This window comes from Pseudophryne corroboree, chromosome 8 (genome assembly GCF_028390025.1).
Source record: "Pseudophryne corroboree isolate aPseCor3 chromosome 8, aPseCor3.hap2, whole genome shotgun sequence".
Lineage (NCBI taxonomy): Eukaryota > Metazoa > Chordata > Amphibia > Anura > Myobatrachidae > Pseudophryne > Pseudophryne corroboree.
Genome location: NC_086451.1, coordinates 167,285,818 through 167,300,340, shown reverse-complemented (window position 1 = coordinate 167,300,340; position 14,523 = coordinate 167,285,818). Strand labels below are relative to the sequence as shown.

Below are 14,523 nucleotides of genomic sequence, written 5' to 3'. Positions count from 1 at the left end.
CTGGTGGCTTGTGCCATCGCCACTCTGCTCCTTGTGCCGCCTTGGTGGTTTACATGAGCCACTGTGGTGACGTTGTCTGACTGGATCAGAACCGGTTGGTCGCGAAGTAAGGTCTCCGCTTGACGTAGGGCATTGTATATGGCCCCTAGTTTCAGGATGTTGATGTGAAGACAAGTCTCTTGACTTGACCAAAGACCTTGGATATTTCTTCCCTGTGTGACTGCTCCCCAACCTTGGAGGCTTGCCTCTGTGGTCACCAGGATCCAGTCCTGAATGCCAAATCTGCGTCACTCGAGAAGGTGAGCACTCTGCAGCCACCACAGGAGTGATATCCTGACCCTGGGGGACAGGGTGATCAACCAATGCATCTGTAAATGTGACCCAGACCACTTGTCCAGTAGGTCCCATTGGAAAGTCCTCGCATGGAACCTGCCGAATGGAATGGCTTCGTATGATGCCACCATCTTTCCCAGGACTCGAGTACAGTGATGCACTGACACAAGTTTTGGTTTCAATAGGTTCCCGACAAGAGTCATGAGTTCCTGGGCCTTTCCTATCGGGAGATAAACTCTCTTCTGGTCTGTGTCCAGAATCATGCCCAAGAAAGACAGACGAGTCGTAGAAACCAACTGCGACTTTGGGATATTGAAAATCCAGCCGTGTTGCTGTAACACTTTCAGTGAAAGTGATACACTGTTCAGCAACTGCTCTCTTGATCTCGCTTTTATGAGATCGCTCAAGTACGGGATAATTGTGACACCTTGCTTACGCAGGAGAACCATCATTTCCGCCATTACCTTGGTGAAAATTCTCTGGGCCGTGGAGAGACCAAACAGCAACGTCTGAAATTGGCAATGACAGTCCTGTACCGCAAATCTGAGGTACGCCTGATGAGGTGGATAAATGGGGACATGAAGGTATGCATCCTGTACACAAATGCGGACAACAGGTGTCAAGCCGTGTGTTGCCTTTGTCAAGCTGTAATAAGTAGGGATAAGGACGTTAACCACCTCGGAACATCCTCCCTTATACGACACCTGCAGCGCATTCATCATAAGTCAGTGACAAGTTCAAAAACTTTGGATGACAGCGGAAGCAGTCCACTGACCACTAAATCCCTTCCTCTTGTAACCAAGCTCCTGCAAACCACACCACCAACTCCCTCAGTGTCAATTTCCTCCTTAGACAGGAAAGCCAATAGTCCTGCAGGCCATGTCACTGGCAAGTCTGACGAGTCCTCTCCTGCCTGGGATTCCTCCGATGCATCCTTGAGTGTAACGCCTACTGCTGCTGGCGCTGCTGTTGTTGCTGCTGGGAGTCGATCGTCATCCCAGAGGGGAAGTCGGAAGACCACTTGTGCTACTTCCAGTAGGCAATTGACTGTCCAACAGTCCTTTGCGAGGAAGATGAAATATCACAGCAGTCATCCTGCTGCAAAGCGGATAACTCAGGTCTTGTCAGCCTGGGTGGTGAGAAACGTGGTTCCGGTATCCATCGTTAATTCAGAGGCAACTAGAGACTTGATTGAGGTACTGTGTTCCCGGTACCAAATGCCATCTAGGTTCCATTTTTCTAGGCAGGCGATACCAAAAATGTACACAGACCTCAGAAAAAGAGAGTCACCAGTGTCCTAAAAAATGCAGTTGTACCCAAGGTCCACTAGTCCACATGTCCGTGGTTAAGTGGAGCAGGGCAGACTCAGGACTATATGACTGTGACAGCCCACTGGGTAGATGTATTGCCTCCCGCAGCAAGAACAGCAGCGGCGGCACCAGTAGCAGCATCTCGCAAATGCCAACTCGTTCCTAAGCAGACTACGCTTTGTATCACCGCTTTCCATAAGAGGCACACAGCTGACAACCTCTTACGGAAACTGAGGAACATCATCGCAGAATGGCTTACCCCAATTGGACTCTCCTGGGGATTTGTGACATCGGACAATGCCACCAATATTGTGCGTGCATTATATCTGGGCAAATTCCAGCACGTCCCGTGTTTTGCACATACATTGAATTTGGTGGTGCAGAATTATTTAAAAAAACGACAGGGGCGTGCAAGAGATGCTGTCGGTGGCCCGAAGAATTGCGGGCCACTTTCTGCATTCAGCCACCGCGTGCCGAAGACTAGAGCACCACCAAACATTCCTGCACCTGCCCTGCCATCCTCTGAAGCAAGAGGTGGTAACGAGGTGGAATTCAACCCTCTATATGCTTCAGAGGATGGAGGAGCAGCAAAAGGCCATTCAAGCCTATACATCTACCCACGATATAGACAAAGGAGGGGGAATGCACCTGACTCAAGCGCAGTGGAGAATGATTTCAACGTTGTGTAAGGTTCTGCAACCCTTTGAACTTGCCACACGTGAAGTCAGTTCAGACACTGCCAGCCTGAGTCAGGTCATTCCCCTCATCAGGCTTTTGCAGAAGAAGCTGGAGACATTGAAGGAGGAGCTAAAACAGAGCGATTCCGCTAGGCATGTGGGACTTGTGGATGGAGCCCTTAATTCGCTTAACCAGGATTCAATCTGTTGAAATCAGAGCAATACATTTTGGCCACCGTGCTCGATCCTAGATTTAAAACCTACATTGTATCTCTCTTTCCGGCAGACACAAGTCTGCAGAGGTTCAAAGACCTGCTGGTGAGAAAATTGTCAAGTCAAGCGGAACGTGACCCGTCAACAGCTCCTCCTTCACATTCTCCCGCAACTGGGGGTGCAAGGAAAAGGCTAAGAATTCCGAGCCCACCCGCTGGCGGTGATGCAGGGCAGTTTGGAGTGAGGGCTGACATCTGGTCCGGACTGAAGGACCTGGCAACGATTACTGACATGTCGTCTACTGTCACTACATATGATTCTGTCACCTTTGAAAGAATGGTGGAGGATTATATGAGTGACCGCATCCAGGTAGGCACGTCAGACAGTCCGTATGTATACTGGCAGGAAAAAGAGGCAATTTGGAGGCCCTTGCACAAACTGGCTTTATTCTACCTAAGTTGCCCTCCCTCCAGTGTGTACTCCAAAAGAGTGTTTAGTGCAGCCGCTCACCTTGTCAGCAATCGGCGTACGAGGTTACTTCCAGAAAATGTGGAGAAGATGATGATCATCAAAATGAATTATAATCAATTCCTCCGTGGAGACATTTACCAGCAATTGCCTCCAGAAAGTACACAGGGATCTGAGATGGTGGATTCCAGTGGGGACGAATTAATAATATGTGAGGGGGGCGATGTACACAGTGAAAGGGGTGAGGAATCGGAGGATGATGAGGTGGACATCTTGCCTCTGTAGAGCCAGTTTGTGCAAGGAGAAATTGATTGATTCTTTTTTGGTGGGGGCCCAAACCAACCAGTCATTTCAGTCAGCCGTGTGGCAGACCCTGTTGCTGAAATGATGGGTTAGTCAATGTTTTTCTTTTCAATCTAAGCCCCTGCAGTTTTCTGTAAGAATCTGCTTCGCTATGATGATCAACAAGTCACAAGGGCAAACACTCAGGGCTGGAGGTGTAGATCTTAGGACCAGCTGCTACAAGCATGGCAAAGGTGTCACTATCATTGGTGACACCCAGAGAGGCAGCGAGGGAGATTGTAATGCAGTGCGCGCAGATAAGCAGCGCAATGGTAAAAAGGAGGCATGGTCTCATAGGTAGGGGTGTGGCCTGTTTTCCTGAATCTCCATTTTGTTGCTCCGGGTATCCCGGGGGTTGAGTGCTGCACCCGGGGACTAGTGTGTGAGTGGTGCTGGCTCCTGCACAGTGACAGAAACTGGGTGTTGCACGTAATGTTACAGTGAAACACCCATATTCTGTCACTGAAGAGGAGCCGGCACTTTGGTGTCACCCCCCTTGGCGGGTGACACTCGGGTGTGGGCAGCAACCCCGTTGTGATGCCACTGACCCATGGGAAGCTTTACGTGGCTTACACATGTGTTAGTAGCCCCAAGCATCTTTTGTGTTAGTCCCTGAAGAAAAACTTCAAATATTTACAAATACATTTTGTAATCAATGGGCCTAATTCAGTAAGGATTGCAAATTCTGCTAAGTAACAGAATTTGCAATCCTTTGGTTCGCATGCTGGGGCCACCCAGCATGCCGCCTCCCTTCTTGACCACGCTGAAATTGCAGTCTCAGTGCAGTTAAGCGTGATCATAAAAAATGGGTTAGCCTCCTGTTGGTGCAGACTGTATATGTGCGCAGGAAGCCGCCACCATTTTTGTGATCGCAACTGCTGCATGTGATGTCATGCAGCAGCTCTGACCACGCCTCCTGTTTCTCCGTTGCCGACCCCATTTTGTAGCCCTGCCCATGCACCGCTCCATCTCTGACTTGGAAATGGATTGTTGCTGACCCCCCCCCCCCAGCACCGATTGACAGTCAGAAGCGATCGCATTATCTGCGGGGTGCCGCAGAAAATGCAGGCGCATGCGTATGCTCTTAGCAATTTTTGCAGTTGGATTGCTTATTGCGATTGCAATCCAACCTGAATCAGGCTCTATTACCTATCACAATGCACTGCGGGTAGTACAAAATGGGGTTAATATAAGCGAAAACCCCCCCAGAGCTGTGCTCCTTAACTGTCCCTGGTGGCTAGTGGAGCGGCTGCCCAGTAATCAGTGTCCACGCCAGTGCGCACATGGCCCACCCCCTACAGCCACGCTGGATCACGGTATAGTGTGGGCACAGAAGTCCCTTACCTCCCTTTCATCAGCGGCCTCGTGATCCCGGAGGGCGGTGTGTGTGTGACTGACCTTAGGAAGAAACCGGAGCCTCCGCTGCAGTGACCCAGCAACCAGGGCACGGGAGTATACTGCGCCGCTGGGAGTGATGGAGCTGCAGTAAAGATGTCTATTAGACCTAACCTGCTGCAGCCCTTGTAGATTCTTATAAAATAAAGTTCTTCTTTTCTTGTCAAAATTAATAGCTAAGAATAGGCTGCCTGAGGCAGCCCCCTGTTAAGTGGCCTGCTACTGAAGGCACCAACTACAAACTGAGCTCCCTGTTCATGGAAGCGAGGTTATAGAGCAGGGGGTGCTGAGCATCTTGGGAACAGTCAAAAGCTTTGAGCCTGTTGGTGCCTCAGATCAAGATCCTACTCTACACCCCAATGTGAATCCTTGTGGAGTCCAGTGTACCCCACAGAAGAAATGAATGTGTCACACCCATTGGCAGCAACATTAGAATAGCTGCTGATGGGCACAATTGAGAAAGGAAGGGGGGAAAACATTTGAATCCAGCACATATATGTAATTTGAATATGTAATTTGTACCTTCCTACTTTAAAATGTAATGGATGAACCTCACCCTGTGAGAACTATCTTCATGATCAAGAGATCTCATACGCAAGAAAAGCATGTGTTGGGATAGGGCTGTGGAGGGCGGCTGCTCGAGCACACCCCCGTCAAGTTAAGGAGATTCAACTGAGGAAGCACAAGGGAACTCTTGTCTGGGGACAACAACTGCAGGGAGACCACATCTTTACAGATGAAAATGAGAGGGCGGAAGGCTGCCTAATACTGAAGCACCCTCAAACATCAAACCATATGCAACAACTAGTACAAGCATTCCTGGGGAAAGGTCTGCAGCAGACGGATTTGCATACGGTGATGTCATCCAAGCAGTGGGCCAAAGTTGGCTGGAACCCTCATCTGCATATGAAAAGAGAAAAGGGGCGCTTGGATGACCCCTAGTTCGCATTGAACACACCCCACCCTCCTTTGGTGTGGGGCTCATGTTGGCCATGCCCCAGCCCCTGAAGCATTCAAGCTGATTTCTTGCAGCAGCTGGGCACTGTAACAGCTCCAGAGCTGCTCTGTAAGGCAAATAAAAGGGTGTGGGCCCTGCAACACCACCTGTAGTTCGCATTGTGCGTTGGAAGGCACAAAGTAAGCAGACGGGAGAAGTCAGGATAGTGCGCAAGGGCATAGAAGGGAGGGGCTCAAGAAAAGAGAAGTGGAAACAGACAGCAAACTAGGCTGGAGAGAGACCTGAGACAATGAGATCTAAATTATACCAGAGCCAACCAGGGGAAAGCACAAATGCAGTCCCCCCCCTACCACAAATTATGCAGTCGAGATTCCCACATTTGGGGAAATCACAGAGGTCAGCATACCCAGAATGCAATGAATGAACCTCACCCTGGGAAAACAATCTTCATGACCATGGTATCACCTAAGCAAAATAAGTATGATTTGAGATAGGGCTGGAGAGGGCCGCTGCTCAGGCACACCTCCGTCAAGTAAAGGAGATTCAACTGAGGCAGCACAAGGGAACTCTCATCTGGGGACAACAACTGCAGGGAGAACACATTTTCAGACGAATGTGTGAGGGCAGAAGGCTGCCTAATACTGAAGCACCCCCCAAACAACAAACCAAATGCAACAACTAGTGCAAGCATTCCTGGGGGAAGGCCTGCAGCAGATGGATTTGCATATGGTGATGTCATCCAAGCAATGGGTATAGTTGGCTGCAACCCTCGTCTGCATATGAAAAGAGAAAATGGTCACGCAGGGCATGGCAGCCTTTGTGGGGTTGCGCTTGGATGACCCCTAGATCGCTTTATACACCCCCATCAGTGTGGGGCTCATGTTGGCCATGCCCCAGCCCCTGAAGCATTCAAGCTGATTTCTTGCAGCAGCTGGACCCAGTAACAGCTCCAGAGTTGCTCTACAAGACAAGCAAAAGGGTGTGAGCCATGCAGCACCACCTGTAGTTTGCATACACACATATATAGGACAGCATCTCTTATATGCCCCAGGGGCAATAAAATAGTATCCTTATCTAGGGTATCCGTCCATGCCGCTACAGCACTACACATACACACCCAGGCCGACGCAATTGCCGGTCTGAGTAAGGTACCTGAATGTGTATAAATGGACTTCAGGGTAATCTCCTGTTTGCGGTCAGCAGACTCTTTGAGGGTAGCCGTATCCTGGGACGGGAGGGCTAACTTCTTGGATAAGCGTGTTAATGCTTTGTCCACCCAAGGGGAGGATTCCCATCGTAACCTATCCGTTGATGGGAAAGGATACGCCATAAGAATCCTTTTGGAAATCTGCAGGAGATTCCCAAGCTTTTTCACATAACTCGTTCAGCTCGTGTGAGGGGAAAAGGTTACCTCAGGCTTCTTTCCCTTGTACATATGTACCCTCTTGTCAGGGATAGGGGGCTCCTCTGTGATGTGCAAAACATCTTTTATTGCCATAATCATATATCAAATGTATTTTGCCAATTTTGGCTGTAACTTTGCATCATCGTAATCGACACTGGAGTCAGAATCCGTGTCGGTATCTGTGTCAACAATCTGGATAGTGGGCACTTATGAGACCCTGACAGTCCCTGCGACATAGGATCAGGCATGGGTTGAGACCCTGACTGTCCCAAAGCTTCAGCCTTGTCTAATCTTTTGTGCAATGAGTTTACACTAGCATTTAAAACATTCCACATATCCATCCAATCAGGTGTCGGCGGAGACACCACATTCATTTGCTCCCGCTCCTCTCTAATATAGCCTTCTTCCTCAGACATGTTGACACACGCGTACCGACACACCACACACACAGGGAATGCTTTTACTGAAGACATTTGCCCCACAAGGCCCTTTGGCAGAGCTGGCCCTAACCAATATGATGTCCTAGGCAAGATTTTGCCTGGTGCCCCCTAGCACCACCGCTGGTTCCGCCTCTGACCTTGCACCTCTTTCCCAGCACCATCAACCCTCACCCATAACAGTACTTATTTTGGTGTTTGTACCCCCTATATTTTAAACAGGAACAGTTCGCACATTTGGCGCACAGTCCAAAAAGGGGTGTGTTTTTGCTGGCAATGGGCATGTCCACACAATAGTACCCCCAATTAAAATTCCGCCACACAGTACTGCAATTTTATTCACATTTGATCACGCGATAGTGTCCATAATTCACATTACATCCCACAGTAGTATCACTTTACCTTATAAACGTTACTTCTCACAGTAGTGCTCCTTATTCACATTACATCACACTGAATTGCTCCTTATTTACATTACACCACACCCTATTGCTCTTTATTCACATTAGACGACACAGTAAATGCCCTTTCTATACGCAACGCTACATATTAGAGCACCTTATACACATAATGCCACACATTAGTAATGCATTTATACACATAATTCCACACAGTAATGCCCCTTACACATATGAGACACATCATTAATGTCCTTATAAACATAATGCGTCTTACACATTATGACAACCTTTATTAATGCCCTTTTACACATAATGGCCCTCATTCCGAGTTGTTAGCTCGCAAGCTGCTTTTAGCAGCATTGCACACGTTAAGCCGCCGCCTACTGGGAGTGAATCTTAGCTTATCAAAATTGCGAACGAAAGATTAGCAGAATTGCGAATAGACACTTCTTAGCAGTTTCTGAGTAGCTCCAGACTTACTCGACAACTGTGATCAGTTCAGTCAGTTTTGTTCCTGGTTTGACGTCACAAACACACCCAGCGTTCGCCCAGACACTCCCCCGTTTCTTCAGACACTCCCGCGTTTTACCCAGAAACAGCAGCGTTTTTTCACACACACCCATAAAACGGCCAGTTTCCGCCCAGAAACACCCACTTCCTGTCAATCACACTACGATCAGCAGAACAAAGAAAAAACCTCGTAATGCCGTGAGTAAAATACCTAACTGCATAGCAAATTTACTTTGCGCAGTCGCAGAGCGAACATTGCGCATGCGCAATTAGCGGAAAATCGCTGCGATGCGAAGAAAATTACCGAGCGAACAACTTGGAATGACCACCCTTGCGCATGCGCAATTAGCGGAAAATCGCTGCGATGCGAAGAAAATTACAGAGCGAACAACTCGGAATGACCACCAATGTCCCTTACACATATGCCGCACATTATTAATGCCCTTATACACATAATGACACACATAGTGCCCCTTACACATATGTTGCACATTATTAATGCATTTTTACATGACACACATAATGCTCCTTACTCATATTCCGAACACTACTGCACAATCAACCCACTCACATGCACACAGCACTCACACTGCCACTAACACTGTGACCTCTGCCTCTGCTTGGATACAGATGTGTCCTCATAAATCTTGCCTCAATGCTAACGTTGGGGCACCTTTTTTTTATTAAAATGCATCTTATTTGCATTGCTATGTTGTTAGGATGCACACGCAGCTTCTGCTGATTAAAATGATATGCAGCACGCCTATATACTGTGTGAGACTGTGGCTGTATCTGCATATGAAATGCTACACACAGAATATAGGCATGCCGCATATCATTTTAATCAGCAGAAGTTGCTGATGCCCCTAGGCATATCAAATGCCCTAGGCAATTGCCTAGTTTGCCTATGCCTATGGCCGGCTCTGCCCTTTGGAGAGACAGAGAGAGAGTATGCCAGCACATACCCCAGCGCTATATAACCCAGGAATAGCACAGTAACTTAATGTTTGCACAGTAGCGCTGCTGTATGTAATTTGCGCCAAATTATGTGCCCCCCCCCCTCTCTTTTCAACCCTCTTGTCTACCGTGGTATAAGCAGGGGAGAGTCCGGGGAGCTTCCTCTCCGCGGTGCTGTGGAGAAAAAAATGGCGCTGGTGAGTGCTGAGGGAGAAGCCCCGCCCCCTCGGCGGCGGGCTTCTGTCCCGCTTAAACTGTACAATTGGCGGGGGCTCATACATATATACAGTGCCCAGCTGTATATATGTTATATTTCTGCCAAAAACAGGTTTATATTGCAGCCCAGGGCGCCCCCCCCTGCGCCCTGCACCCTTACAGTGACCGGAGTATGTGAGGTGTATGGGAGCAATGGCGCACAGCTGCAGTGCTGTGCGTTACCTCAATGAAGATCATGAAGTCCTCTGCCGCCTCTGAAGTCTTCTTTTCTTCTCATACTCACCCGGCTTCTATCTTCCGGCTCTGCGAGGGGGACGGCGGCGCGGCTCTGGGACGGACGGCGAGGGTGAGATCCTGCGTACCAATCCCTTTGGAGCTAATCTCTTTGGAGCTAATGGTGTCCAGTAGCTTAAGAAGCAGGACCTTGCAACTCGGAGAGTAGGGCTGCTTCTCTCCCCTCAGTCCCTCGATGCAGGGAGTCTGTTGCCAGCAGTGCTCCCTGAAAATTAAAAACCTAACAAAATACTTTCTGTCAGAAAGCTCAGGAGAGCTCCTGAAAAGCACCCAGTCTCCACTGGGCACAGTATCAAACTGAGGTATGGAGGAGGGGCATAGAGGGAGGAGCCAGTGCACACCCAGAACTAAAGTCTTTCTTAAAGTGCCCATGTCTCCTGTGGAGCCGTCTATCCCCATGGTCCTTACGGAGTCCCCAGCATCCTCTAGGACGTTAGAGAAAATAGGATTTTAATACCTACCGGTAAATCCTTTTATCTTAGTCCGTAGAGGATGCTGGGCACCCGTCCCAGTGCGTACTGTGTCTGCAGTTATTAAATGGCCCTTAACTCCAGAACATTTATGTGGAGACAACTTTCCCGACTTGACCATCTTCCTTGGACGTTTTCCCCCTGTGTGACTGCTCCCCAGCATCGGAGGGTTGCATCCATGGTCCCTAGGATCCAGTCCTGAATCCCGAACCTTCGCCCCTCTAGGAGGTGAGAACTGTGCAGCCACCAATGGAGTGAGATTCTGGTCTTGGAAGACAGGATTATCCTCCGGTGCGTGTGTAGGTGGGATCCGGACCACTTGTCCAACAGGTCCAACTGAAAAACTCTGGCATGGAACCAGCCAAACTGAATGGGCTCGTAGGCCGCAACCATCTTACCCAGCAACCAAATGCATTGATGGATTAACACTCTTGCTGGTTTCAGAATTTGTTTGACCAGACTCTGGATCTCCAGAGCCTTTCCACTGGAAGAAAACCTCTTCTGTGTCCAGTATCACTCCCAAAAACAACAACCGCGTCATTGGGACCAACTGCGATTTTGGCAAGTTTAGGAGCCAACTATGTTGTTGAAGAACTGTCAGGGAGAGTGCAATGTTTTGCACTTACTGGTCCCTGGATTTCGCCTTTATCAAAAGATCATCCAAGTACGGGATAATTGTTACTCCTTGCTTGCGATCACCCTGGTGAAAATCCTCGGAGCCGTGGACAGACCAAACGGCAAAGTCTGAAATTGGTAATGACAATACTGAATTGCAAACCTCAGGTAGCTTGATGCAGAGGCTAAATGGGAACATGTAAGTAGGCATCCTTTATGTCTACCAAAACCATGAAATCTCCTTCCTCTGGACTGGAGATCACTGCACTGAGAGATTCCATCTTGAAATTTAATTTCCTTAGGTAGAAATTGAGGGATTTCAGATTTCAGATTGGTCTGACTGAGCTGTCCGGCTTAGGGACCACGAAGAGGCTTGAATAAAAACCTTCTCCCTGCTGACTAAAGCCGATTTGAACAATCGGTGAGGGGGAACGTCTTGAAACCCCAGTTTGTACCCTTGGGACACTATTTGTAAAACACACGAGTCCATGTCCGAATGAATCCAGAACTGACTGAAGAGTTTTAGACGTGCCCCCACTGGTGCGGGCTCCTGCAAGAGAGCCCCAGCGTCATGCGGTGGATTTGGCAGAAGCAGAGGATGATCTCTGCTCCTGCGATCTTGAAGAGGATGCAGACCTCTTCCCTCTTCTCCTTCCTCTACCTGCAAAGAAAGGGGAATCTTAACTTCTTGCATATCTATTGGGCCGAAATGACTGCATCAGATAATGATGCGTCTTCATCCGTTGGGAGGGAACATAGGGCAAGAAGGTTGACTTACCTGCGGGAGCTGCCGAGATCAAATTAACTAGGCAGTCACCAAACAACGCTTCACCTTCATAGGGAAGAGACTCCCTTTCTTCTTGGAGTCAGCATCAGCATTCTCTTGGTGAATCCACAATGCCCTCCTATCCGAGACTGCCATGAAATTGGCCCGTGAACTCAAGAGTCCTATATCCCTTGCAATCTCACGTAAGTATGCTGCAGTGTCCTTGATATGATACAACGTAAGGAGTATCCCATCTCTCCAAGGTATCTTTATCGGATGACAAGGTATTCGACCAATTCTTGAATACTACTACTCACCCATGCACATGTAATGGCAGGTCTAAGTAATGTACCCTTGGTTACATAACTAGAAATAATGTAGCTTCCTGCATACGATCCGCTGGATTTGTGACAGGGCCCCGTGCAGAACAGGGGGTGACTCCCACTTTATTCTGTCCGCGGCGGGAAATGAATAAACAACCAGAATCCTTTTGGGGATTTGAAACCATCTTGTCGAGCTGGCCCAGACTTTCTCAAACAGAGATGGAGGAACGTTACATCAGCTTTCATTATATATCTATATATACACATACATATAGACCCCTTTGTCAGGAACAGCAGGGTCTTCAGTGATTTTAATATGTCCTTAATATCCACAATCATGTACTGAATGCTCCTTGCCAATATTGGATCTAATCAGGAAACATTATGGTCGACATAGGAATCAGTATCCGTGTCAGTATCAGTGTGTAGTAACTGGGCAAAATAACATTTTTGCGACCCCGCGGGGCCTGAGGGAAAAGAAACATAGCCATGAACATCACATCTATTCTCTACGTCTGTGTCACAGATTTATCCAACCTTACTCTGATATTACTGAAACTTTTACCCAGTCAGTTATTGGTGGTGCCAACAGGGCCACCATCATATGTCTGCATTCCTAATATAGTTTCCTCTTGGGAAAAACATTCAGCCACCGACATGTTGACACACATGTACCAAGTACCCACAGACACATCGGCTTATGGGGGACAGACCGTCAGTAAATCTGTCAGAGGGACACAGAGGATTTTTCAGCTCACAATCCAGCGCCAAAAGTACACAGTCTGGGAAATAATAAACTCTATAGTGATAGACTTGTAATGCTCTAAAGATGTTCTGGTGAGGTGAGGAAGAAGCCCCGCTACTGTAATGGCGCGTATCTGTCCCGCTCAGAAATAATTAATTACGCTAGCGGGGTAAGGACAGTGCCCAGGCACTAATGTCCACTTTTTCCAGCCTTTTGTGAGGAATTTATGCTGCCCAGGGTGCCCCCCCCCCCTGTGCCCTGCACCCTGCAGTGCCTGTGTTTGTGTGGGAGCATGGCGCGCAGCGTTCCGCTCGGTACCTCAGAATGCCATCACTGGAGAAGAAGTCTTCTGTACTTCTGCTACTCACCTGTCTTCTGGCTCTGTAAGGGGGTGACGGCAGGCTGCGGGAGTGTGCATCTAGGCGTACCCAGCGATCAGCACCCTCAGGAGCTAATGGTGTCCTGTCAGCCTGAAGCAGAGCCATTGAACTCACTAGAAGTTGGTCATACTTCTCTCCCCTAAGTCCCACGAAGCAGGGAGACTGTTGCCAGCAGCCTCCCTGAAAATAAAAAAAACTAACAAGTCTTTTCAGAGAAACTCAGTAGAGCTCCCCTGTAGTGCATCCAGTATCACTGCGCACAATACTAAAACTGGAGTCTGGAGGAGGGGCATAGAGGGAGGAGACAGTTCACACCCTTTGAAAGTCTTAAAGTGCCCATGTCTCCTGCAGATCCCGTCTATACCCCATGGTTCTTAATGTGACCCCAGCATCATCTAGGACGTATGAGAAAACAAATAACGCACACATGAGGAGGAGAGAACTAAGGAAGCTATAAGGAGAAGAGGGGAGGGAGGGGGGGTTGAAAGGTAAGGTAGTAGTAAAGGCATATTGGATAAACTACAACCTTATACATATTCATTAATGTACCAGTAGTTAGAAGTAGAAGAGCTCTAACAGAAACCACAAAGCTTATCTAAAGCCACACCACACTGGATATGCCCAATCTCATTTGATTTTTGAAGCAAAGCAGTATTGGACTTTGTTAATACATGGATGGGAGACTGCTTGGTAGTATCAGATTCTTTAGGTGTTTTTAAACTACCAACACCATTTTCTTGGTACATTTAATTTTTACATGTATTCTTTTATGTACCAGAAGTTAGAAGTAGAAGAGCTGTAATAAAAACCACCAGCTCATCTACAGCCACAGCACACTGGATTTGCCCAATCTCTCCTGATCATGGAAGCTGAGCAGTGTTGGTCCTGGTTTTAGTACTTGGATGGGAGACCACCAGGAAATACCAGGAGCTGTGTGTATTTTTACAATACTAACACCGTTCTCTTGATGCATTCCAATTTGAAACATTGGGGCAGATCTATTAAGCCTGGTGAACTGATAAAGTGCAAGGTGATAAAGTACCAGCCAGTCAGCTCCTAACTGTCATTTTTCAAACCCAGCCTGTGACATGGCAATTAGGAGCTGATTGGCTGGTACTTTATCACCATGCAAATTAGCATTTCACCAGGTTTAATAAATCGTCCGCTTACTCATTTATGTACGAGTAGTTAGAAGTAGAAGAACTCTAACAGAAACCACTAAGCTCATCTACAGCCACACCACACTGTATATGCCCAATATCACCTGATTTTAGGCCTGGTTTGTTCTTGGATGTGAGACCACCTGGG

At 48.0% G+C, this 14,523-nt stretch overlaps 1 non-coding gene across 1 annotated transcript; it reads right to left on the bottom strand.

Annotated features, from left to right (window-relative positions):
- Positions 1-6,013: 6,013 nt before the first annotated feature.
- Positions 6,014-6,178, bottom strand: LOC134950607 (U1 spliceosomal RNA). The gene has a single exon (XR_010183497.1). It is a non-coding gene; the product is annotated as a U1 spliceosomal RNA (small nuclear RNA).
- Between the last annotated feature and the right edge of the window lie 8,345 nt (positions 6,179-14,523).